Raw genomic sequence first — 24,361 nt, 5'->3', positions numbered from 1 at the left:
GGCGCTGAAGACACGTTTAAACCAAGAATACCTCGATCAATGTTAGTTTTACGCATGAATTAGCCTGGAGGAGATTTGAGATTGCTTATAGAAGACATTTATAGCAAAAGCTCTGTTGTGGGTGGAGATAAGCAGTTGTAAAGTTAAGATAGTGCTCAATGACCCAGTTCAGCGGTCATAAAATATTAGAAGGGACGGGGATTGTCTCGGACAAGCTGTCAATGCTAATCCACGCCACCATAAGGGGTCAGATACCCGATCAGTTGGGCCGCTTCAGACAGTTGGGCCGCTTCAGTTGCGCCGCTTCAGACGAAGGCGTATTTTTTGTCAGTGATGCGCAGCAGGGACGTGCCGATAGTGTCCCCGTTTTCCAAATATCTTTTTGCAGAGAAGCTGTATACGGCTAGGATCACACGGTCTCGCGCCTTCGGCAACACTTTACTCGGCTGCGCGCAGAGTCCCCCGCCTCACCCTCTCCCCTTAAGTCACATCTGTGGCCCGGAAAGCAAAACCCTGCTCTTTGCCGCCCGCGTAGGTGTTGAGGTGCGCACCACTGGTTTTGCGTACTTTTAACAGCGGAGCTGTTTAGGGCGAGCAATATCCGTCCGCCGCACCAAAAAAACCTCGAAGTTGGAGGGAACGTAGCGAAACGGCAAGGAGCCCACGAACAGGTGTTGGGAATGCGCGACTTCAGAAAAAAATATGGTTAGGGAGGTCCTGGGAATCGAACCCGGAGCCCTTACGCCGTGAAACCGGCAACCTAACCACTGGGCCACGCCAAAGGCCCGAGGGGTGCAGGGTTAGCAACGGCGGGGAACAATAACATGAGCAGCCAATCGGAAAGAAAAAAAATGCCAGCATCTCCACTCCGTGGATGATGGCGAGGGTGCGGAGTACGGGGACTCAAAATGACGCCCCGACCGTCATTAGATTTGAGCCGGGAGGTGCACCTTGATTATTCTCTAAATGAAACTGCAACTCACGGCTCAAATCGAATTTCGCTTGATTTTCGCTTGATGGTGGTGTGCGCACGAATAACCGCGGACGGACATTGGGAGGTCCTAAGGTACTCTGCACCATTACAGGCGAGGGTGTAAGCCGTTTGACTCTCGGGTTCTAACTCACGGTCGTAGCCCAATGGGTGAGACGACTGACACTTACTCTGTCTAGTCTACCAGACACAGGCGGAAATCCTGCCGGTGCCTGTGTGAATTGTCAGGATTGTAAATGCTATGCGCATGGACGTGGACGGACATTGTGCGGTCCTGAGGTACTCCGCACCTAAAAATACGCTTCCCATGGAAGGAATCGAATCTGGGTTTCTCGCGTTATGAAACCGGCGTCTATCCGATTGAGCTATCATCGCATTCTGGGCGCACATAATTTCCTTTGGGTTCTTAGCGTGGGCATTGGGTTTTGACTTTGCAGCGGGTTCTATCCTGTGCTAACGCGCTCCACTTTGGGAGAGATGCGAAAGCCTGCGGACAAAACGATCCGGGCCCCACCAGTCACGGAGAACTTTCAGTGCCAAGTTTGGAAATAAATGTGAGCTGCAACAGCTGGTTCTCAGACGGAGGGAGAGGAGCCGCCAGCTCTGGTGTTTCTCCAACCTTTCATCACTAGTGCAAATTGTGCCAATTTTTTTTTTTTTTGTGATGAAATCGGAAAGGAAGGGTGATACTATGGAGCCTTGTGGTACCCCGAGGTCATTGTAGGAGATCTTCGGGTGGCCATTACCCGTTCGGATCTCGAAGGTTATATTTGCAAGGAAATTGGCAACGTAATTGTACGTCCGCTTGCCTGGATAATGGTTCCTGATTTTTGCCAGAGTTTGTTCCTAACTACAATTGATGAGCCCACCATTCTTACTTACATAAAAAAGTAAGCACTAAATTCAAGCACAAATAGGTAATTCTGCAAGCTTATAATCCCTATTTAATTTGCTTTGGACTTGTCGGCATTAGCCAATCGCAACAAGCGGCCCATAATATCTCCTAAGTTCAGTGCGGCAAAGTAGCCGGGATGTCGCATGCCTATTCTCCGTTTTCCTCGTCATGTAGGTCATTTGAGTGAAGTTTACAAAAAAAAAGTGGTGGCAGTGTTATTCGAGGCAATCTTTCGAATGAACGAAGCTTTCATTTTGTGTTTGACCCTGTAAAGGTGACTTCACTTCTAAACACAAATGTATTGCTGGAAACACATCCTTCCAAAAGCAATGTAGGCCATCTAATATCAAAATATGAAGCGCCGGAGGCACGTAGTTGGGCGAAGGGAGAGTTAGCGGCTTTCCTCAGTTTCCGCGTAAAAAAATATAAAAGAAACAACTCAGTGCCCTTCCAATATGCTTTGCGATATGAAGAATTATGGGGCTTTTGCTGCTTGAAAAGGCTTGACTAGTTGGCGAGTCGGCTTGTTAAAAGTAGACAATTCACAAAATAAACGTACTGTGAACTCACAGCTCAGGTTTATTCGCCGCTTAAGTTTTTTTGTGAACAGAGGCGTGGGCCGCATTTCTCGAGCGCAAAAAAGCAAGGAATAAAAAAAGAAAACGTTTATAGCGCCACAGGTAAGGTGCCATAGGTGCACGAAAAAGGACCCCTTGGTACCCTAGTCCTTTTCTGCATCGGAATTTCAAGTACTCGCCACGAAATCAACCAGCAGCTTGTGCGCAAGCAGTTTCAGCAGAAAAGGGGAAACAAACAAAATTGATAAAAACAGAAGAAAAAAATAACGCAAGAACATTAAGCGAAGACGTCATGCGTGACGTTTGCATGACGTAGTCTTAGTGCTCGCGTGCCGCGCGATCGCTCTCTCACTTCTCCAACCTCACGCGTGCGCCGAAAACCGCTTCTCTCCAAGAAAAGACCCTCCCAGCCCGGTAGTGGGAACATTGCGCCATCTAGGACGTAGCCTACACAATTCACTTCGGGCGCGCACTTTCGAACGTGCTCACCGCTTCACGCCCTTTTGGAACTCGTATGTATGATTGATGATTTCGACGGCACCAAGGCTCGTTCAGCGAAGATTATTTCAACTCCTCCTCCTATCCTTAAAATAATACAAACCAATTTTATTTTATAAACCCCCTTTCTGACTTAGGCTGGTCACCACACCATTACTAGCGTTCGCTCATTGCGTGACAACCCCCCTGAGGATCAACATTATCCCCGTGTTATAGATACAGAAAACTTCAGGGGCTCGCTGTAACGGTCGATGTCAAGCGACTGCCGGCATCAGGCGACGCATAACGGACCCAAGTAGAACCCGGTGTACCCGTCGTACGGCGTCCCGAAAAGGCTTCGAAAACCAAGCGGTTTAAATAGTCATAACCGTTCGAAACTCGTGAAACGCTGGCGCTTGTAATGCATCTCCCCTTTGTTTTGCGCAAAGAAAACTGCAGGTACAGTTGAGGCAAAATATACGTAATTAACCAGCAGCACTAACGTTCATTTAGTTCGGAACGCTCGTTGGGTTGGTTGCTACGACGGTAAGCGATAAAAAGTGACAGTACAACGCGGGCACGTGCGCGAGGAAAAACAAGCAGAAAAAGAACAGAACTCCCGCTGGCGCAGTTTCAGGCAAGCAAGCACTGAGGAGGCGGGAAATTTGAAAGGCGTTGGGTGGTAGCAGTGAGCGGATAACGGCGCTACAGTCCATTATGACGAATCACTGCTCTGCACTTCAGACAGCTTTGACGTTGAGTGGAACGGCTTTAATTTTTCCGCCTTTACCTTATGACTCTAGGCCCACAGAGTGTGAGCAGTGGGAGCGCAACATCTGCAAGTGTCTTCATATTGGGAGAGAGGGGTGGGGGCAGCGTTTATTTCGGGAGAGGGGGGGGGGGGATTTTAGGAAAAATCGCAATATTGTTTTTGCATATTGTGTCCGCAAAACCACATCTGTGCGCGCGCATTTTCCGTGTTGTAGATATTTCGTTGCAACCTCTGCGAGTACTAAACTTCAGCCCTTCAGTACAACGTGCCCCATGCAGAGGTGTGGCTTCGCCTAGCTAAGCCTCAGTTCGAACTCATTATTTGCAGAAACATATGGGTTTCAGCAAAGCAAGCCTTATTAACACGCTTTGCGGGGAAGCCGACTTCGCTGCGTATCTTTTTTGAGGAAAACAGCCGATGCCAGCTGATGTGAATTACTCTCTACCCTGCACGCCCTTGCCCGTGACGCCGTAACTGCAATTGCCCTGTCCGCCACATCACCACACTGAGCTCAGCGAAAGGCCAGACCAGTGTTGGAAGAAGGACGGACACTTTCGAGCATGGCCAGAAATGGCGGTGGAAATAAGAGGAAGGAGTGGGTGGGTGATGTGCCTATACTGTATGCTTGGAAGTGCCACTTCATAAGTATCTGTGGGTGTGAGAAACGCCTCTCGCTCTCCCGCTACTTAGAATTCAGTGTAGTTCAATCGGCCTATGCTGTCCTGGGTACGAGAGTGCCCGGTTTTTCTTCTTTTTTTAGGGGCGAAGCCCCATACGGGCAGGGAGTGCTGGCGTCTCCTGTCGCCGTCGTAATCTTCGTCTGATGTAGTCACGGTACTAAAACACCGGGAAACTCGTTTACGCGTCGCGCTAGAACGGAACGCGTACTAAAAAGAACACCGCGACACTCGTTTACGCCTCTTGCTGGAGCTCTTCGTAACGTGTATTTAAAGCTCTTCGTAACGTGTATTAAAAAAAAAAAAACACCGGGGCACTCGTTTATGCTTCTCGCTAGAGAACTTCGTGCTTCAAATACAAGATACTTTTACAGCAAAGTTGTATACCTGTACCCCCAACGGTTTCATCTCCGTTGGCAAAAACACCAAAACGCCAAGAATACACTTATACACTGCATGCTTTGCCCCTCCCCAGGTTTCACTTTAGTGGAGACGGCCCGGGATTTTTTTTTTTTTTTTTTTTGCTGAAGTGACATGGGCGCCTTTCTACCTGTCCATGCAAAGTTGGTTCCCACGCAAAGAGGACCTGCGCAGGACCAGACACATTGAGTAGCGAGAATACACACTTGTTTTTAGCTATCACGACGGTCGCAAGCTACTCAACCGCTTGGTAAAGCAGGCACGACACGAACAACGTCGACTGGGCCTTATCCCCTGCGACCTCGCAAGCGCACACTTTATTATTTCCAGGAAGTGAATACATCATCCATATAGAAGAGAAGAAATACATTTGGAAAAACAATGAATGCTGCAGAAAGTTGCTTTGCAGCCTCTTAAACATTTGCTAACGTTTACTTTTTTCTTTTTTCTTTTTTTACGGAGGCACGACAGGTTCTTGAGCAATGACTCGGTGGTACACAGAGGAGACATCAGGATTAAACGTGAGAATATCACTGGGGTAGCATTGTTCCAGAACCTGTTTTGTAAATTTCTGTCAATATATTTTTGGGGAGAATTAGTTGAACAGCGCCACCAGCTTGCATCATAGTATGGCCGCAGGTTACGGCTCGTCTTTGCCACCTATAAATAAGGAAGAGATAGAAAACTTGTTTCAGTAAGTGTTTTTGGTAACTAAACATCATTAACCCCATTCTCAAGCGAATGAATGAATGAATGAATGAATGAATGAATGAATGAATGAATGAATGAATGAATGAATAGCTCCACCCCTTTTATTGTCTTCCGGATTGGATTGTCTTCCACCTTCTGATTCATCCAAAGATAGCCGCAAGGAAGACGTAAGAGTCGAACTATAGTGCCTAGAATATTCTAGGCACTATAGCCGAACTACGGAGCGACAGCAGATGCATCTTACGTCAGGGTGGTCGGGTCAGCATCGTGCTACTTGTGGGGAGAGTAAGTACTACGGTGGTAGGGACATCGGATGGAGTCATGCTGCTTGACGTGGGCAAACGACCTTGTGCCGCTCTTTTTTCTAGAGTCACTATAGTGGAGAGAGAGGCCAACTTTCCGCGGAGGGAAGATATGCAGAGTACCGAAACTGTCTGCCCAGTTGGAAGCATCATGCCGGCAGCATGCATCGTTGAAAAGACCGCAAATGCAGCAAATTCTGGTGTCACCTGCATTTGAGCTCACGCTGGCGCCACTCTTTCAGTCGATGAATTTTCCAAGGACTCGGGAAACAGATTGCGATGCTTTTAGGGCTGACCTTTTTAGTGACCGTACAAGTGGCGTGGCCTGAATTATGTTTCGGGGAGTGTTATACATCGCCGTTAGTAACATGAAAGGCGAAAAGACCCTGCAGCCAAATATTATCTTGATGTTTGTCTGTTAATCCTTTATCTTTGCTTGTCTGTTTTTATCAATGTTTGTCAATCTTACTCCTGTCTCTGTTTTAATATGGGCGAATGGTTAGTTGTTTCGCTCACTATAATATCTACATCAGAATGCAGCACAGAGGACTCGTAAAGAACACGTTTTCTAGCAAAAAAAAAAACTGTGGTTGATTCCTCTGTCATAGGAATCGGTAAAACACGAAAGTGAAATCTTCAGGGAAATCTGCAGCTGAGCATGATTTGCGGGTCGGCGGCTGTCTTGTGGGTGTGCTTGGCGAGCGCCGTCCTGCTGGCGGGTCGCTTAGGCAAATGTGTACTGGCGTCGTTCCCGTGACGGATATGACGTTAGTGAAATCTTGGTGCATCCCGGCATAAAACAATTTCGTGTTAAAATATAAAACCCGAAAACGAACAACCCTAAGTACAACGTACTTTATAGTACTAAAGGCTTCTTGCCCGCAAGAAGACCCTGTGTGCAGGGGTGCACCTTTTACAGGCCACTTGCTTCGTTGTACTGGTGTCACTTCCATGACGGATATGGCGTAAGCGAAATCTTAGTGTATCCCGGAATAAAACACTTTCGTGTTAAAAAAAAGCACGTACGGAATGTAAGCAAATGCACAAGAACATGTATGGATAATTACTGATCATTACTGATGCGGTGTGTAAATTGCATGGGCGAAGAAAGGGGGGGGGGGTGAAGCACTCAGAAAAAAGCGGTGGAGGGGGGTCGTCCTGACACCGAGACACCCCCCTGGCTACGCCCCTTTCCGTACACAATGGCTGCCCGTGTTGTGCCCTACACTAAAAGGGTAATACGCGAAGAACCAAGATATCTTCGAAGTCATTAGTATCCCATAACATTTCAGGAAGCTGGAGCTGGGGATTTAGGGGATAAAAGTAATTCAAGGACATTACAATCCTCGAAGCACTCGGGATTTCCTGACTGAAATGCCTTGTTTGGTGTTATGTGAGGGACTTGAACAGGAGCGGTTCAAAACCTATGTTAGTATCTTACTCATAGGCTCCAACACAAAAATCAAGGCTCAGAATGTACTATCTCAATGTAAACCCAACGTGTGATGTACAGCCGGTGGAACGCTTGTCTATAACACAGCTTTTGTACTTTCACTATTATCCTGCCTCGCCCGAGCAGGATTTGCAGAAAACTACTGCGGCATTCCGAAGTCTAAGCCCACCCCTTTCGTCTCCAACATGTTTGTAAGGAGTATGTCTCGGCAGTTTTCACTTGTACCGAGTTAAAGTTGAAAGAGATGTTATAGACAAGCATTTTACCGACTGTATTTTGAAACAGAGCAGCTCCTAAAATACAAAATATATAAGCTCAATGAGAAAGTTTTTTTTTCTGTCTTGTTTCAAGGTTCATTCGCCAGTACGATCTAATGTTCGGCTACAAAGCACGGGCACGAAAGGCCGTCTTTAGACAGGGATACACTAAATTTCAGATTTGGGTGGAAGGGGCAGACGCTGAGATCATGATTAGCTCGCTTATTACTGATCCAATGAGACAAAAAGCTGATACTATTACCTTCAGGGTCTTCACGGACTCGTTCATATGGAGGCTTGTTTGCCTGCAAAAGGCCAAGGCGTGGGTTTCTCGGAAACTTGTAGACAGAGGGGTTAAGGTTATTTATTCGACAGCTGATAGAACTGCCGATATTGGGTTGCATTTGTTCAAAGGCCCGGTTCCCAGATACACAAACTCTGTGTCCAAAATTAACCCTGGTCTTGAACATTCATTTCTCAAAATTGTAACCGCAATCACCACAGTTGCTTGTCGATGTTACTCTGTTTCTGAATTTTTTTCTTGCTTTTAATCTTTAGTTCCTAATGTACCGAGCCACCGGCGTAAAGAAAATACTCACTGACCTTAACTCAAAAAAAGAATAAACATGCAATCGTAAGCCACAGGGACACCACCTATCCAGCCGCGTAAAAGGACTGCTAAGTAACTGCCTAAACCTAACGGAGTAAGCTTTTACCACTACCCGGAAATAGTGGTAGACTAAGATAGTTGTGGCATAAGCTTGTTCTAGAACAATACTTCTCCATCATGAAGGCGCCGCAGACGCCTCCAGGCCGTTCGAACGCGATCGTGCATCAGGGTAGGTGATTTACGCGTGACTTGCTGTCGGAGCAATTTTTTTTTTCTTGCGGATTAAGGTCAGTCGCACAACAATAAATCTTCTGTGTCCACCTTCCAATGACTCAAGCTTTACTGCGGAGCTTCAGTGTTGCGCACGCGAGACAACCTTCCAACACGCCCGACGTGAGGCTGCCAGGAGAACGTGCACGCAATGCTGTGGAGCCGAACTTTATCGTGGATGACGCCCGTCTTTGGTTTGATACAAAAGAATGCCGTTGAAATCAATCAATCAATCAATCAATCAATCAATCAATCAATCAATCAATCAATCAATCAATCAATCAATCAATCAATCAATCAATCAATCAATCAATCAATCAATCGATCGATCGATCAATCAATTTATCAATCAATCAATCAATACATAATTACGTAAATAAACACATAAATAGATCAATAAATAAATATGCATGCCTGGTTTGAATCAGATACTTTGTTCCTCCTATTCCTATGTATTCTTTTCTCCCTATCCCCCCCCCTCCCCCCCCCCCCCACACCGGCAGGCGTTCCGGTGTCCGCCCCCTAGGCGAGACAAGTTACGCCTGTTGGTGGATTTTCCTTTTCCTAAGAACAATAAATACATACACCGTACTTAGGTGATGACGCGTCAGCATATCTTCGCGACCTCCTCCTTTTAGTGCAGCGAGGGGAGGAGAAAGAGGCGGATGAGTAGACGGGATGTAGACTATTGCGCCATTGTCCATCACGTGGAGGGATAAGAAGGCGTGTTACCCGGTCTACAAGTTCGTGAACAGCGGAGTGCGAATGAGTGTGTCGGCTATGTGAAGCGGCTGGGCTTGTATCTCATTAGCACAGTACACGAAACTCTGCTGAAAGCGAGCTCTCCGTTACATCGGTGCTAAAAACTTGTACGCCACAGCGCATTAGTTTAGACGCATGCATTCCCGCTGTTGTAGAGCCGAGTAAGATCGCGTGAAGAGCGATAATTTCAAGACTGATAAGATAAGGGAATCGGGCGGCAAAAAATTGGTTCGGGCAGCCAAGAATGGAAGCCCACGATGGATGTCAATGGGAGAGTCCTTCGGCCTACAGTTGCCGTCAAGCGGGAGGAGGAGGAGGAGGAGGAGGAGGAGGAGGAGGAGGAGGATGAGGAGGAGGAGGAAGAAGAAGAAGAAGAAGAAGAAGAAGGAGAAGAAGAAGTGTGTGTGAGTGAAATTGTTTCTAACACGAATAAACCTAGCGCTTCATAAGCGAGAGTGGGGCTCTGTCTATTGTCTAAAGCTCAGGAACCGGGACACGGGAGCTTTTGACACGCTTGCTTACTGCAGCGGTCGTCATCATCACGCTTACAGATCTCGGGGTTGACCACGCTGTACAAGAAATGTCACGATGTCGTTGATGGACCATAGCAGCGCTCAGCTCTGCTCGTTCTGACACGGAGCTGTTGTAGGTCGAGCCTTTTTGTAAGTCTGCTGTAGGTCCTGCGTCACGCAGGTGGCCTCACAGAAACCGGTTCCCAGCCCCGCCGATAGAGGGAGCAGTGGTCTTGCACGGCGGGTTCCTCTCCCTCTGGCTGGGGAGGAATTTTCCTGCCGCTGACATTTAGCTGCCGATTCCTTGACGGCGCTGCCATTTTCGGGCCAGCACGCCTTGACGTTCGAGCCGATTCGAGAGAGCCAGAGCTCCGCTTTTGTAGTGTAAGATACACTGGTCGAGGCTGAGCAGTTTCGCGTGGACCTTGAAGGGCCGTGCTGCGCAAGCGCGAGGAGCATTGAATTGGATTGGCTTGGCTTGGCTTGGATTGATTGGATTTGGATTGAGTTGGATTGCATTAAATTAGATCACATTGGATTGGATTGCAATACAATCCAATTGGAGTGCGGGTGTGTAGAGAATTGGGTCTGCACATTCGCCGGTCTGCGCATTCCAGAGGAGTGACGTCATAGCCGTGGCAGACGCACTGGCGCAGGCGCGTGCCCAGCTGTGCGCCTCCGTTGCGCAGTAGCCAAGTCTGACGCTGCGCCGGAGCCGCTTGATAGCCGTTTCGCGTGGCTCCTGGAGAGCCGTGCAGCGCATGCGCGAGAAGCAGTGACTGGACTGGACTGGATTAGATTGGATTGGGTTGGAAATGGTTTTAGCGGCAGTAAGCATGATAATCAGCTAATCCTAGACAATCAGGAAAGCTAAGAATAAACAGCTGAACCTTAGCTCACGCTACGTATATCCTGGCATAGCCGAGCTAAGCCACTGCTAAATTTTTCAGCACATGTTACTCTGGATGGAACTCGGTTTATTTTTCTATAGAGTTCGCGTTAAGCGTGCCACTTTTAGAAGCTCCCTGTCACGCTAATTTCAGAACAACAGGATGGGGTGGAATAATTACGTCGCCGTACCTTTCGGGGCTTTGCCTTTGCCTTGGGGAACCAGCACCTTCATCTTGTCCGGACAGGTCTTGTTTATTCCTGCAAGTGAAAAAGGCGTAAGCTCTGCACTGAGCGTGACTATACAAGTGTCAATCAAGAAAATGGTACAATACCGTACAGTAAGGTAAAAATACGACGAACTCTACAAAGAAAGCAGTCGTAAATTTGCATGGAACTACATGCACATTAAGCGATATATTAACTCACTCACTCACTCACTCACTCACTCACTCACTCACTCACTCACTCACTCACTCACTCACTCACTCACTCACTCACTCACTCACTCACTCACTCACTCACTCACTCACTCACTCACTCACTCACTCACTCACTCACTCACTCACTCACTCACTCACTCACTCACTCACTCACTCACTCACTCCAGTGAACCTAAGCTATTGCAAAGTTAACCCCGGAGGTTTTCACAGCTAGAAGGCATGAGGTGAACTCCGACTGGGACCAAATTACTGCGTGGAAAGTAAGTGCGAGCAAGCCCAAGGACGCGAGTTCGATTCCCAGCCGCGGCGGTTTCTCTTCAGGTAGAGGCGAAAAGCGAAACCACCCGTGTTTCGAGGTTTCGGCGCACGTCAAAGATACACAGATAGTCCGGAGCTGTCCACAACGACGAGCCTCATTCGGCGCATTAAACCTTCCCCTCCACCTTTTTTTGAAGAACATCTCAATTCGGCAATTAGACACTATTGCTTGCTCTTTCGCAACGCACAAAAAGTGCTAAGGTGTTCACGAAATGTTTTTGTTTTAATTTGGCAGCTCCTATTTTAGGTGGAGGAGGGTAGGGAGTGGTGGACGGTCGCGTTTGAGCTGCTGTCGTGTGGTTGCATTGACTACAACCTTAACAAAAAGGCCGTGGCACTTACTAACAGAACACTAACCCCTTGCTTGTCACTGTATCCACTAAGCACTTTGGGTTTTACTAACTGGCCATGCATAACCTAGTAAAAAGCTACGCGTGGCAATGTGGATCGGCTGAGCGTTCAGCACGACATAGACACTTTCAACACGCACATATTACACTTAGACAACAAATAAATTGAGCAAGAAAACCAATGGTATGCGCGGGGAGAGTCACTATAACTTAGTTACCTTAGAAATGCATGTGCTCTTCTTGCTTTTATACCCAGCAGCGGAAAGTCCTCTGATAGAGTCAGTGGGCTTGTCGCAAAAATGAAATATTTTAGCGACAATTTTAGAATTGTGCATTTTAATGTGAGCATATACAACTCAGCATGTGGATTTGCAAAAACTTTCCAATCGTGATTTGGAGTGGGAAAAGAGGTGTACTTACTATGTTCAAAAAGTCAGAAATTGCTTGGTATAAATGAATGTTATTATCAAACAAGAAGCAGTTACTAAGTGCACGGTCTAGACTAGTGACGATAGAATTTAGGCTTCATACTTGGTGAAGGACCTACGTGCCGTTCTGGGGGTTGTGAAGTTCGTAAGGACTTATTAAATACCGCCCTTTACTCCGTTTTTACCAGAATTTTTATTAAGAGCGTACAAGTTAAGGAATGTACTTAACAGGACACTTGTCATATACCACTGAAACTCTTCGAATGTCCTACACCCAGCATCCAACTGGGTGTCCATAGGGAACTCTCCGCCCGGTAAAATTACCCTCTCTGGCAGAACCACGCTTACCTTTCTCGTATTTGTGCCGCGCCTTTGTCACTGGAGGCTCGTTGGTGTAGATGTAGCTGTCTGGAAAAGAAGACAAGTTGGGAAGTTTCATCAACCGAGAGTACGAACCTTCTCAGGCCTTCAGAACTTACTATACGCATTGACACTGACATAAAATATGTGATGAAAAAATTCGGTTGATTTTTTTTCTCTGGACCAGACTTCGTGTGGGTGTGTGAGTGTGTGTTAACTTGTAAATATGCCCCTCTCTCCCCTGTGTTCTGTAAATATGTCACCTCTATCATCTGTCTGTCCTCTTTATGAATCTGTCATCCCTGCCCCAACTCCCACACCAGCAGGCGTTCCGGTGTCCACCCCTAGGTGTGACAATTTACGCCTGCTGGTGGTCTTTCCTTTCCTTTTCCTTGCCAATAAATTCATTCATTCATTCCCTCTTTCATAGGAATCGGTAAAACACGAAAGTGAGATGTGCCTTCACAGGATCAGTTGGATGTTTGTTCTGAATCGATATGAACTTGTACATCGCCATTTATATTTCGTGGGCATGGCACCGTCAGACTTACCAACATTAAACACTAGATTGCACGCGGTGGAGTACTGTGCAAACCCGAATGAAACCACACGCACTCGCAAACCATGCGAACGAAACCGAACGGGTTGCCAGCGAATAGTTTGGTGAAGTCACGGTCCGCTGCAGCGAAAGAGTATGATTTGTGGGGCTGTCTTGTGTGTGTGCTTGGCGAGCGACAACCTGCTGGCGCGTCGCTTTCGCAAATGTACGACCATTGCGTCCCTGCTCCGTGGAGTGTACAGCAGACGGTTGCGTTGCGACGAGCTCAGCTGGCGCCAACTGTCGGCTCTCATTTGCATCGTGATGCAATACTTTGCTTCACCTCTCTTAAGCCCGTACTACATGGAGCGATTTCGCCTGCGAATTCGCTGATGCGGCGCCGCTCGTGCGGCAAAACCACCTTTTTTTTTTGCTGCGGCAAAGTGCCAAACATTTGAAGCAGTCGAGCAAACGCCGCTCGTGCGGCGTGTGCGGCGTAGAGTGGACCTGCGGCCAATAGGAGCACAGCTCGGCACCACTTGCACGCTTGGAAACCAGATGGCGTTGCTTGTATGAGCGCGACAAAAGCGCGGGCACACCAAAACGTTTGTCTTTTCTGCTGTGTGTGCGTATATTGATGAAGAATTGGCGATTCTTATATAAAACCGCAAATAAACTATTTACCGCAAACCAGGCAGAAACAACTTGCCAAGAAAGTAAAATAAAACCACTCTTGCTAAAATCACAACAGCCTTTGCTGGTGGCAAACTTAATTCAGCCTGCAAACAAGGCGCATCTGAAATGCGAAAATCGCGGCGTTCGCAGGCCCCATGTAGACGACAATTGCAGGCATTGCGAACTTCGCAAGTGCGAATGTTCGTTCCAGCGGATTCGCAGGCGAAATTCGCTCCATGTAGAACGGGCTTTAGACGGCAGCACCTTCGAAATAGAGGGGGTTATAGAAAAGATATATGGCGCGTTCATACGGCTGGGTGCACTTCAACTCGTAGTAGAGTCGGTGAAGTGCCTGGCACCTCCCGTTGCGGCAACAGAGCACCCGGCTCGAATCCTGGCGCAGCCGCATTTTTCTGGCGATGTCATTTCCGTGACGGATGTGACGTCAATCAGATCTTGGTGGATCCCGGCATAAAGCACTTTCGTGTTAATAAAGAGTTCAAAAAGGTTTGTTCTTTTAAAAGACTCAGTTTAGCTGCGCAAAAATTTCGCATATAGGGAGTGTCGTAATCGCCAGTCACATGTTAAAAATATTTCTAGCGTTTTTATGCTAAAAACGTCTTTCGTGGCTGCAACAGAGCTGAATGAGTTACCAAAGGCTAGTTCTCTCAAATTAAACAATTTTATCTTCATGGCGCCTTTAAGCGGTGTCTTAGCTCGCTTAAAAATCCATGCCTCAAAACTGATGTCTTACCGTAGGGCGTGTAGTACAGCCTGCGCTCCTGGCAGTCGATTTCCAACATGGCTGCGAGGAAAAGAAAAAAAACTGTGGTTGATTTCTCGGTCATAGGAATCGGTAAAACATGAACGTGAAATGTGAAGCGAAATCTGCAGCTGAGCATGATTTGCGGGCTGTCTTGTGGTAGTGCTTGGCGAGCGACGTCCAGCTGGCGGGTTGACTCCGCAAAGGTACGAACTGGCGTCATTTCCGTCACGGATATGACGTCAGTGAAATGTTGGTGTATCCCGGCATAAACCACTTTCGTGTTAAAATATACAACCCGAAAACGAACAACCCTAAGTATAACGTACTCTTTAGTACTAAACTTTGCTTCCCCGCAAGAAGACCAGAAGACCCTGTGTGCAGGGGTGCACCCTTTACAGGCCGCTGGCTTCGCTGTACAGGCATCCCTTCCGTGACGGATATGACGTCACTCAAATGTTTGTGTATCCCGGAATAAAACATTTCGTGTTAAAAGAACGATCATAAGGAGTACCCTGTTGAGATCGAGATCATGTCGAGATATACCCGCGTTGCGGGAGAGTCGTAAATTCTCCTAACCCGGGCTCTACTCGATCAAAGGGTTCCTTCCGCACGCCCCGCCACTGACGCCAGAAGTTGTACAGTTGAACTTCGTTATAACGAAATAGTATCGAAACAGTAACTTAGTTCGTGATATGCGATATTAGTTGTAACAGTAGAGCTAAAAATCGGCTCAAACCAATCCGTAACCTGGCTCCCACAAAAATCCTTGGTACAAAAACGCGTTATTTTAATCTTCGAACCCACTATAAACAAGGTAACTCTTATCTTTTTCCTTGTGGCATTTGAAGCTCAATGAACGAGAAGACGAGACGGGAAATTACAATAGAGCAAAGACCACCTGAGAAAAAAAAAAGTGTGTGTTCCTTTTTTTTTCCAGGATGGGTTTGATCGTTGTCTGGTGGCTATTCATAGCATTGAGCAGGATGAAGTTTCCCGCAGTGTCCACGAACAAAGGGGCCTTTTCTACTTCTGCAGCTTCGGACGCCGGGAGTTTCTCCAAGTAGCTTCTCAGCCTACTGGTCAAATATTCTTCGTTATATCCGATAGTGCGCGCAGCTCTCACAGTTTCACTTTCGTTATAAAAGGATAAGTGTCACTGAATTGAAGCGTAACCAAGTAAAGTTTGTATTTAGTTCGCTATAGCCGATGATTCGCTATGTCAGTGTTTGTTATAACGAGGTTCAACTGTACGCTCAAAGAAGTCCTATAAACAAATTGCACAACCTGTTCGATTGTATTGAGCTGAGCCAATCGGCGCATTTCGAGGGGAAGAAGGAAATATATATAAAGAAACTCGTACCTTGAATTCCCCAACAGAGCGTTAACAGCCTGGCCGCAAACGGTGCACTTACCCTGAGTCCTCGTAGGCTTTCTTGCGTTGTTCATGTACTGTCGTGATACTTTAGGGGAGGCTACCTGTTTGTTTTTGTACCGCGCCTATCTCAGCTCTCCTCGGGGCTGTTTTTAACCCAAACCGCATCCTTTTTTTTTCCTAATAAGTAGGCTTCACTGCAGTACGCGACTGCTCTACAAGAAATTCAACTTTACAAAGCGATATTTGTTGTATAGTGGGCTCGAACGCCATGCAGGTGCCCTCACTTTCATACAAAAATGAATTTCTGGAACATTTTATGTGGCAATGTAAGCAGCAGCGATATCAAACTAGGAAGAGCCTAAAATTTAGTATATCAAAGCATGAAGGGCGCCGTGTATCTCTGCGGAGCACAACGCGATACGTTATGGGCAGACCCATCCTTTTCGAGGGCGGCCGCCATGGGAAGCTTGAATATTAGCAGGCAGCATAGAAGTGGGACAGAATAAGTGGTGACTGCAGCCGTAGTCTCTCTATCGCTGTCTGTCTGTCTGTCTGTCTGTCTGTCTGTCTGTCTGTCTGTCTGTCTCTCTCTCTCTCTCTCTCTCTCTCTCTCTCTCTCTCTCTCTCTCTCTCTCTCTCTCTCTCTCTCTCTCTCTCTCTCTCTCTCTCTCTGTCTCTCTCTGAGTACAGTTTCTTTGAGTACAGTTTCTATAAAGCATTCTTTGCAGATCGTTTCCTGACTCGCTGAACAAAACGGAGCATCCGCGGATCTCAAGTAGCTCAACTTTTCTCTATATTTGCGTATAAATATCACGTAACTACCTCGGAAGCACGAAGGAAAGGAGACGCTTTTGAGTAAAATTTTGTCGCGTTCTAAGTTCAGACATAGATACAGTTCGCCCGCCGCATATGCGTGAGCACAAAGACACTAAGCGATTCCACTGGGTTATGGGAAAAATGCATTTGAATGGGCAATGAATTATCCTTGAACTCGCATATTACGAATGTGATCTGTGCGGGGAGTCACGAATGAATGAATGAATGAATGAATGAATGAATGAATGAATGAATGAATGAATGAATGAATGAGTTTATTTAGAAAGGAGAGGTGTGTGGGAAGGAGAAGGGAAATAAACCGGGGGGCGGATTGGGTTCAATCACTACGCGTGTCCGGCCCGCCCATGAACCACTTGATTTAAGTCATTTTCCCTTGACCGCCGCGCACTGCAAAAGTTCCACACATTCATTAAGGTTTCTTTCACATCACTCGTAGGCCAACACGTATAGAATGGCGGCAAAATAAAGGACGCTCAAGGTACGCATATCTGAAAATAACACACGTCACGACGTACAATAAACTACTGTTATAACGAAATAGTTTTATTCAAAATATTGCTTTATTCGAAGGTTATATATCGTCTCCTCTATGTTGTACACATAGAAGCGAATTGTATCCCCTTTTAACAAAGCACTGTTTTTTTCTGTCCAGGACACCGTTATAACGAGGGTTACCGTAATTTTCAATGTAAAAATGCCGCACAATGTTTAACGAATTGTTCCCGATTTAGCACGTTAACACAGTGTTTACTCTAGAATAAGGGGGTTAGCCAACTCCGCAGGAACTCCACTCACTGGGTCCGCAGTTGCGCAGCTGCCACTGCCATTGCTTGACCTCCTTGCAAGTGGGCATGTAGCAGTCAGCCTTTCGACCTGTGGGAAAGCCACGGAAGAGTCAAATCCTTCAGAGGAGAGTTACGCTGCGCTACGTAACGTACGCTACGCTACGGTCAGTAGGTACCAAGACCCAACTAGGCAGGGGCCCATTCGTCCCGCGGGGATGTGAACCCCGCCTCACCGAGCCCGCGCATTCGTTCCGGTTAGGGGTGGCTCTCCTGACCATGCCCGGGCGGGCATGCGCAGTCGGGTCCCACTACCCGCCGACCCTCCTGTAGCGTACGCTAGCCGCTATGCTAGTGTCCTCTAGTGTCACTTCACAACAACAATACACCGTAAGTGTTTTGCACCCTAATGGTGTAAAAGAAGCGCCAAATTCGAGTAATTAAGGAGTTGAAATTAATTAAATTCATTGTAGTACAGTGCTAACGCCCTTAGTAGTATGATTTGAGCCCATTCTGGGGAACAAAAAAGGTGGCAAACTCAACACCTTCGGTTTTTGGTATAGGCTAAAGCCTCCTTAAAGTCGGCTTCACTACTGCACACATGCATTGCTGGCAAGCAGTTTTTTTAGGTGCCACTGAAGCAGATTGACGCCGTATGTTAAATGTCTTCATAAGACCCCGTGTATCCCTACGATGCGCTATACACGGAGCCCCTTTAACATTGGCTCACTTCTATAACAAATCACAGTGATGGGAAGTAATTCTTAGGAACAACATAAGAAGTCTTCTACCAAAATACGATGAACCAAGGGCATGTCATTATATATTGCGTTATTATATATATTATTATTATATATATTATTATTATATATATACATTATTATATATTGCGTGGTCCTGTGCAGGACCACGCAAAAAACCCCTTTGTAGTCGGCTTCGCTAGAAGTGAAATTTTAGGGGCAATATAAGGAGATCGATATTAATGTATGAACGCCCTAGGGCCTTTTATTACAGAGGCCATAAGAACAAAATACAAGTTTGTTTTTTTCAGAAAGACCACTTCGTCACGATAACAGTGATACCAATTTTATCGCAGGCTTCGGACAAATAACGGAGCTTTTAAAGAAAACATGCGAAGCAGTGGCGCCTCCCCAGCCATTTTCCCGCAACTCTTCTATAACGTCACAGAAACCTGCTTGTGCAATTGGCGGCCGCTGAACTAACCCAGACACATGACTGGACGATTGTAGTGGGTCCTCTAGTTTTGTTTGATCGCATCACCTGAATGGTAACGTCTAGTTGACACACCGTTAACTACTATGTTTTCAGTGCTGGCCCGCATGACGTCGCTCCTGCCGTAACACGTCACTGTAGCGCGAGATATGAGTTTTTCAATACTTCTAGTATTTGTTCCGCTGAAAAATGTCTCTCGTGGCTACAAAAGAGCTGAGCGAGATACTGAAGCGTGGACCTTTCAAATTAAACAATGTCGTATTTTGTCTTCATGGCCCCTTTAATGGGATGTTCGCATGCGAATAAAATGTGACAGATAAAGCACTACAGGGGAGACAAATTTCATCGTTGAGTCCACCAAGAAATGCTTACGCATTAAAAAATAACAGTTTTGAAAGCTTGTGCGGTTCTTATAGGCCATCGTTAAAGAGGCCATGAAGGCGAAATATTCCTGACTTTAGCTTGATAGGACTAGCCTTTATTAGCTCCTTTAGCGCCTCCCCAGCCACGAAATGTGTTTTTTAACAGAAAAAACTAGCCAATAAAAACTGGGTTTGATTGATCTCTCATAGGAATCGCTAAAACACTAAAGGGAAATGTGCAGCGAAAGCTGCGGCTGAGCATGATTTGCGGGTCGGCGGCTGTCTTGTGGGTGTGCTTGGCGAGCGACGTCCTGCTGGCGGGTCGCTTCGGCAAAGGTGTACTGGCGTCATTACAGCGAAGGATATGACGTCAGTGACATGTTGGAGCATCCCGGCATAAAACACTTTCGTGTTAAAATATAAAACCGGAAAACAAGCAACCCTAAGTATAACGTACTCTTTAGTACTAAAGGTTGCTTCTCCGCAAGAAGACCCTGTGCGCAGGGGTGCACCCTTTACAGGCCGCTTGCTTCGTTATTCTGGCGTCATTTCCGTGACGGGTATGACGCCAGTGACATCTTGGTGGATCCAAAAAACTCATATTTCGGGCAACACTGACGTAAAATGGGAAGGAGTGACCTAACATGGGCCAGCTGAAAAAAACATACATATCGGCGTGTGAACTGCCCGATAGCGTTCAAGTGATAGTACTATGAAACTGAACGGGGGGAGGGCCCAACTACAATCGTCCTGTCATGTTTCTCGGCGGTGGTTTTGGTTGGCTGTCGCCAATCGCGCAAATAATATTCTGTGACTTCATCGAGAAATATCCAGAAAGTGGCTATGGAGTCACCACTACTTTACCGAATCTCCTTAACTCCTCGATTATTTATTTGAAGTTTGCCATACAATTGGTATCATAGGCTGCGTTCCAACTCGCGGACAGCTTGGTAGACAGCTTACGAAGCAGTCTAACTACTAGACGTCTAAAGAAATAAGAATTGGAACGGTGCAGCTGTCCCGAACGAAACATCTACGCAGACGACAACCTCGTAGCAGACATGTTGAGCAACGCAAGCCGCAGGTTTCGTAAACAACATTACTGTTATTATTACAAACATTACGTGATTTAAAAATTAAACAAAATCATCTTCACTACTAGTACATTATATTAATTATTTCAATGAAAGAACAACAGCTTTTGTTACAAGATTAATACGCAAAAAGGTGGCGCTGGCATCATCTATTGATTTCGACAGGAGGGTAGCCTGCATCGTTGCTGACTGATGCCGTCTCCTCGAAGCGGTCTTCGTCGACTGCTTCGTTGGGATTAGAACAGGGCTTAACATGGCGGACTGTCCGCGAAGACAGCAAGGAAGCAGTCTAAAGGGGAAATTTGAACGCACCCACGCCGTCCTTTTAATCAGCCAATCTTGTAAAGCAGCCACTTTATTGCTGTTTTTTTTTTGTTCTCGAGGTAGGGAGCTGTCAAATGAACCGTCGAAAGTCTCTATTTCGCGATCCGTTTGCGCAGGTAGTTTCTTGAATGGCTAGAATGTTTGGAAGTGCCCATTTCAAGCTGCAGACCCCGAAATCTTTGACTTACCGAAGCAGATCACGCTGCCGCTGATCCTCAAGATTAATATCGGAGTCATCACGAACGTGACCAAGACGATAAGCAGGATCAAGTTCTTTCTCAGGACCCGTACTCTCTTCCGGAAGCTGCGAGAAGGCGAAGTAGTCGCAGCGTTAGTTCGTTTTGTTCGAAGTTCCAAAGGCGAAAAATTTGGGAGCGGTAATAAATGTGGTCTTACCTAGACAAGTTCACACAGGTCTGACAAGTTACAATCTGCTCAACGCTAAACCGGAAGACGCCTATACCTGCCTTCGGTGGGACGGAAAGTGCATGAATTCGGATTGCTACTTGAAAACAAATTCTTTGTTTTGTCTACTGACCACAATGGTGTGGACTCTCTGAATTTCCATTTCACACATGCGGTTATGGAGTCAGCTCTAGCCACAGGAGAAAAACAGCCCGCATTCTAATCCAAGTTGTAACAGAAAACTAAGGACCTTATTGATAAGCGCCGGAAGATGTTAGTCCGCACTCCGCGAGACTAAATAGCGAGTGAGTGAAAGTCTTTTATTAACACAAGGATGTCCCAGGGGCCGTAAGGGAAGAAATGGGAAAATGGGAGGGGAGAGATGGTCAGAAGGTGATGTTCACTTGAAGGTCCTGGAGAGGAATAGTCAGTTCCTGAATGCACATTCAGGGGTGGTAGACCCCGGCTAAACTACTTTTGCGAGGCCACTATCGACAGAGAAGCGCCCAAAGGCAGCAAGGAAATTGGGGTCGCACAGTGTCGTGGCGGGTATCTCGCTTGTATTGGGTAGGGCATTCAACAGGATGGGGCGGAAGGATTGGTACGCAGAGCAGTGCCAAATAAGGTGGGTCAGGTTTGCTATTGTAGCTGTCTTGCAATATGGGCAGTAGGGCGGAGGATCGCCGTTCGGGTGGTGCCATTTGCGTGTGATGGGGGGAGTCAATGCAAGGTTCGCGCGAAATTGGTTAATAAAAACTTCGGCAGGACCAGTTAGGGATGGGGCGTTATGCAGGAAACCTACAGGAGTGGGAGCGGCAAGGCGGTTGTGCCTAGCCTGACGAGCGTGATCCAGCTGTTGCCCGAGGGAGAGCGGGGGACCAGGGCTGTCCACCAGTGGAGTAGTTACTTGACTCTCCTGTGCTGCGTCATGGGCAGCCTGGTTGCCTGATCCGTGAGTCACGTGTCCCGGTATCCACGCAACACGTACAGAGGTACCATTGCGAGCAAGCAGACTGATCATATTGTTACGTCCGGGAGGGATTTATTAAGGCAAGAGCGCAGGCTCCGAAGGCAGGAAAAGTCGAGCACCGTTGAGCACGACGCGAGCAGCGGTCCAGCTTCTTCTTCCTCTAGCCCAGAGAGCCCAGCTCCCGCATCCTCTTTCTCCTCTTCAGCTAATCCAATCTACTTGGCCAAGCCAATGTTGTAGAATTGGTTGACCGTTACACTTCCCCCGTCGCAGACGAAGCCCTCCGGGCGAGTCACAGTGTGGAACGGGAGTTGTAGCGTTTAAGACGCGCCACATGTACAACTTGGGTCGTCTTCGACGGTCGACCAGTGGTGGTCAGGCGTGACAGCACGTAATTAACTTCGCCAATACGTTTCACAACAAGAAAGGGACCAGTGTAATGGGCGAGAAGTTTTTCGCAGAGGCCGCGTCGGCGCTGTGGGGTCCAGAGCCAGACTAGATCACCTGGGGCGTAAGAGAGGTCCCTGTGACGACGGTCATATCGCTGTTTATAGCGGTCTTGGGAGGCTAACGTGCGTAGGCGCGCAAGCCTACGGGCCTCTTCGGCAAGGGAAAGCGTCTTAGCCACTGAAGGCTCGTCGTGTTCAGCAAAAGGGAAGATGGTGTCCAGGCAGCAGCGAGGCTGGCGTGCATAGAGAAGAAAGAAAGGGCTGTATCCGGTGGTTTCATGCTTGGCGGTGTTGTAGGCATACGTAAGAAAAGGCAAGATGTCGTCCCAGTTTTTGTGGTCGGAGGCTACGTACATTGCTAGCATATTGGACAGTGTTCGATTCGTTCGCTCGGTGAGACCATTCGTTTGAGGATGGTATGGGGTAGAGTGCCGGAACTCAACTTGAGAGACGCGAAGGAGCTCTTCAACGACGTCCGCTGTAAACTGACGGCCACGGTCACTTATGATGACGCGGGGAGGTCCATGACGAAGAAGTATATTGCGGAGCAGGAACAGAGACACTTCCGCAGCAGTAGCAGATGGTAGCGCGGCGGTCTCAGAGTAACGTGAAAGGTAGTCCACACACACGATAATCCAACGATTACCCTTCGATGATCGCGGAAATGGGCCCAGTAAATCGATGCCGACCTTTTTGAAAGGGGCAGTGGGTGGATTCAGAGGGTGAAGCCTTCCTGCCGGAGCGGCAGTGGGTAGCTTGTGGCGCTGGCATTGTATACAAGTGGCAACATACTTTTCTGTAATTTTGCGCATATTTGGCCAGTAAAAACGTTGTTTGGCGCGGTGAAGTGTACGGGCGAATCCCATATGTCCAGACGTAAGATTGTCGTGCATGAAATTTAGAATGCTGTTGCGCAGGCTTTGCGGTACCACAAGCAAAAGGCTGGAACCAATTGCAGAGTAGTTCTTTTTGTATAGTAGGCCGTCGCGAACGCAGAAGCGGGTATCACGCTTGTCGGCACGGGCGCAATTGAAGAAGGGCTGCAGACTCTTGTCCCGGCGCTGTTCTATCTTGAAAGTGGAGATATCGGGGAATGGTGTTGACAAAGAAGCAAGACAGTCGTCGAAACCGTCGTCATCACAGCTCGTGGTTTCCAGTGGCAGGCGAGAAAGGCAGTCCGCATCCGCATGCTTGCGGCCGCTCTTGTACGACACGGTGAAGGTATACTCTTGCAGACGCAGGGCCCAGCGTGCAAGGCGGCCGCAAGGATCCCTAAGGTTGACTAGCCAGCATAGCGAATGGTGATCAGTTACGACGGTAAACGGGTGTCCATAGAGGTAGGAGCGGAATCTCTGTGTGGCGAAGACGACAGCGAGACACTCCTGTTCTGTAACCGTGTAGTTCCTTTCCGACTTACTCAGTGCCCGACTGGCGTAGGCAATAACATGTTCATTAGGACCATGGTGTTGAATTAGCACGGCCCCTATTCCTATAACGCTGGCGTCGGTATGAACCTCTGTAGGAGCCGAGGGGTCAAAGTGTTGAAGTATGGGCCCCGACGTCAAAAGGAGCTTGAGCTGGCGGAACGCGGCGTCACATTCAGAAGTCCACGTGAATGGAACATTTTTCTGCAGGAGTGATGTCAAGGGATAGGCTGTGTCCGCAAATCGAGGTATGAACCGGCGAAAATAGGAGCACAAGCCAAGAAAACTTCGTAGCTCCTTGACAGAATGCGGCTCTTTGAAATCACTGACTGCTTGGATTTTGCGTGGGTCTGGTCTGACACCGTCCTTATCGACCAAGAGGCCCAGCACAAGCGTTTGGCGATCTCCAAATCGGCACTTCTTCGAATTTAGAACTAAACCAGCCTTTGCCAAGCAGTCCAAGACAGTAACTAAGCGACTGTTGTGCTCACTGAACGTTCGACCAAAAATTACAACATCGTCGAGGTAGCACATGCAGATTTCCCACTTGAGGCCGCGCAAAACGCTGTCCATAAAACGCTCGAAGGTGGCCGGAGCATTGCAAAGTCCAAAGGGCATTACATTGAATTCAAACAATCCGTCAGGCGTTACGA

The sequence above is a fragment of the Haemaphysalis longicornis genome, unplaced genomic scaffold (assembly GCF_048455015.1).
Source record: "Haemaphysalis longicornis isolate Haplotype H1 unplaced genomic scaffold, Haemaphysalis longicornis Haplotype H1 scaffold_6, whole genome shotgun sequence".
Classification (NCBI taxonomy): domain Eukaryota; kingdom Metazoa; phylum Arthropoda; class Arachnida; order Ixodida; family Ixodidae; genus Haemaphysalis; species Haemaphysalis longicornis.
This window is presented reverse-complemented; position numbering follows the sequence as displayed.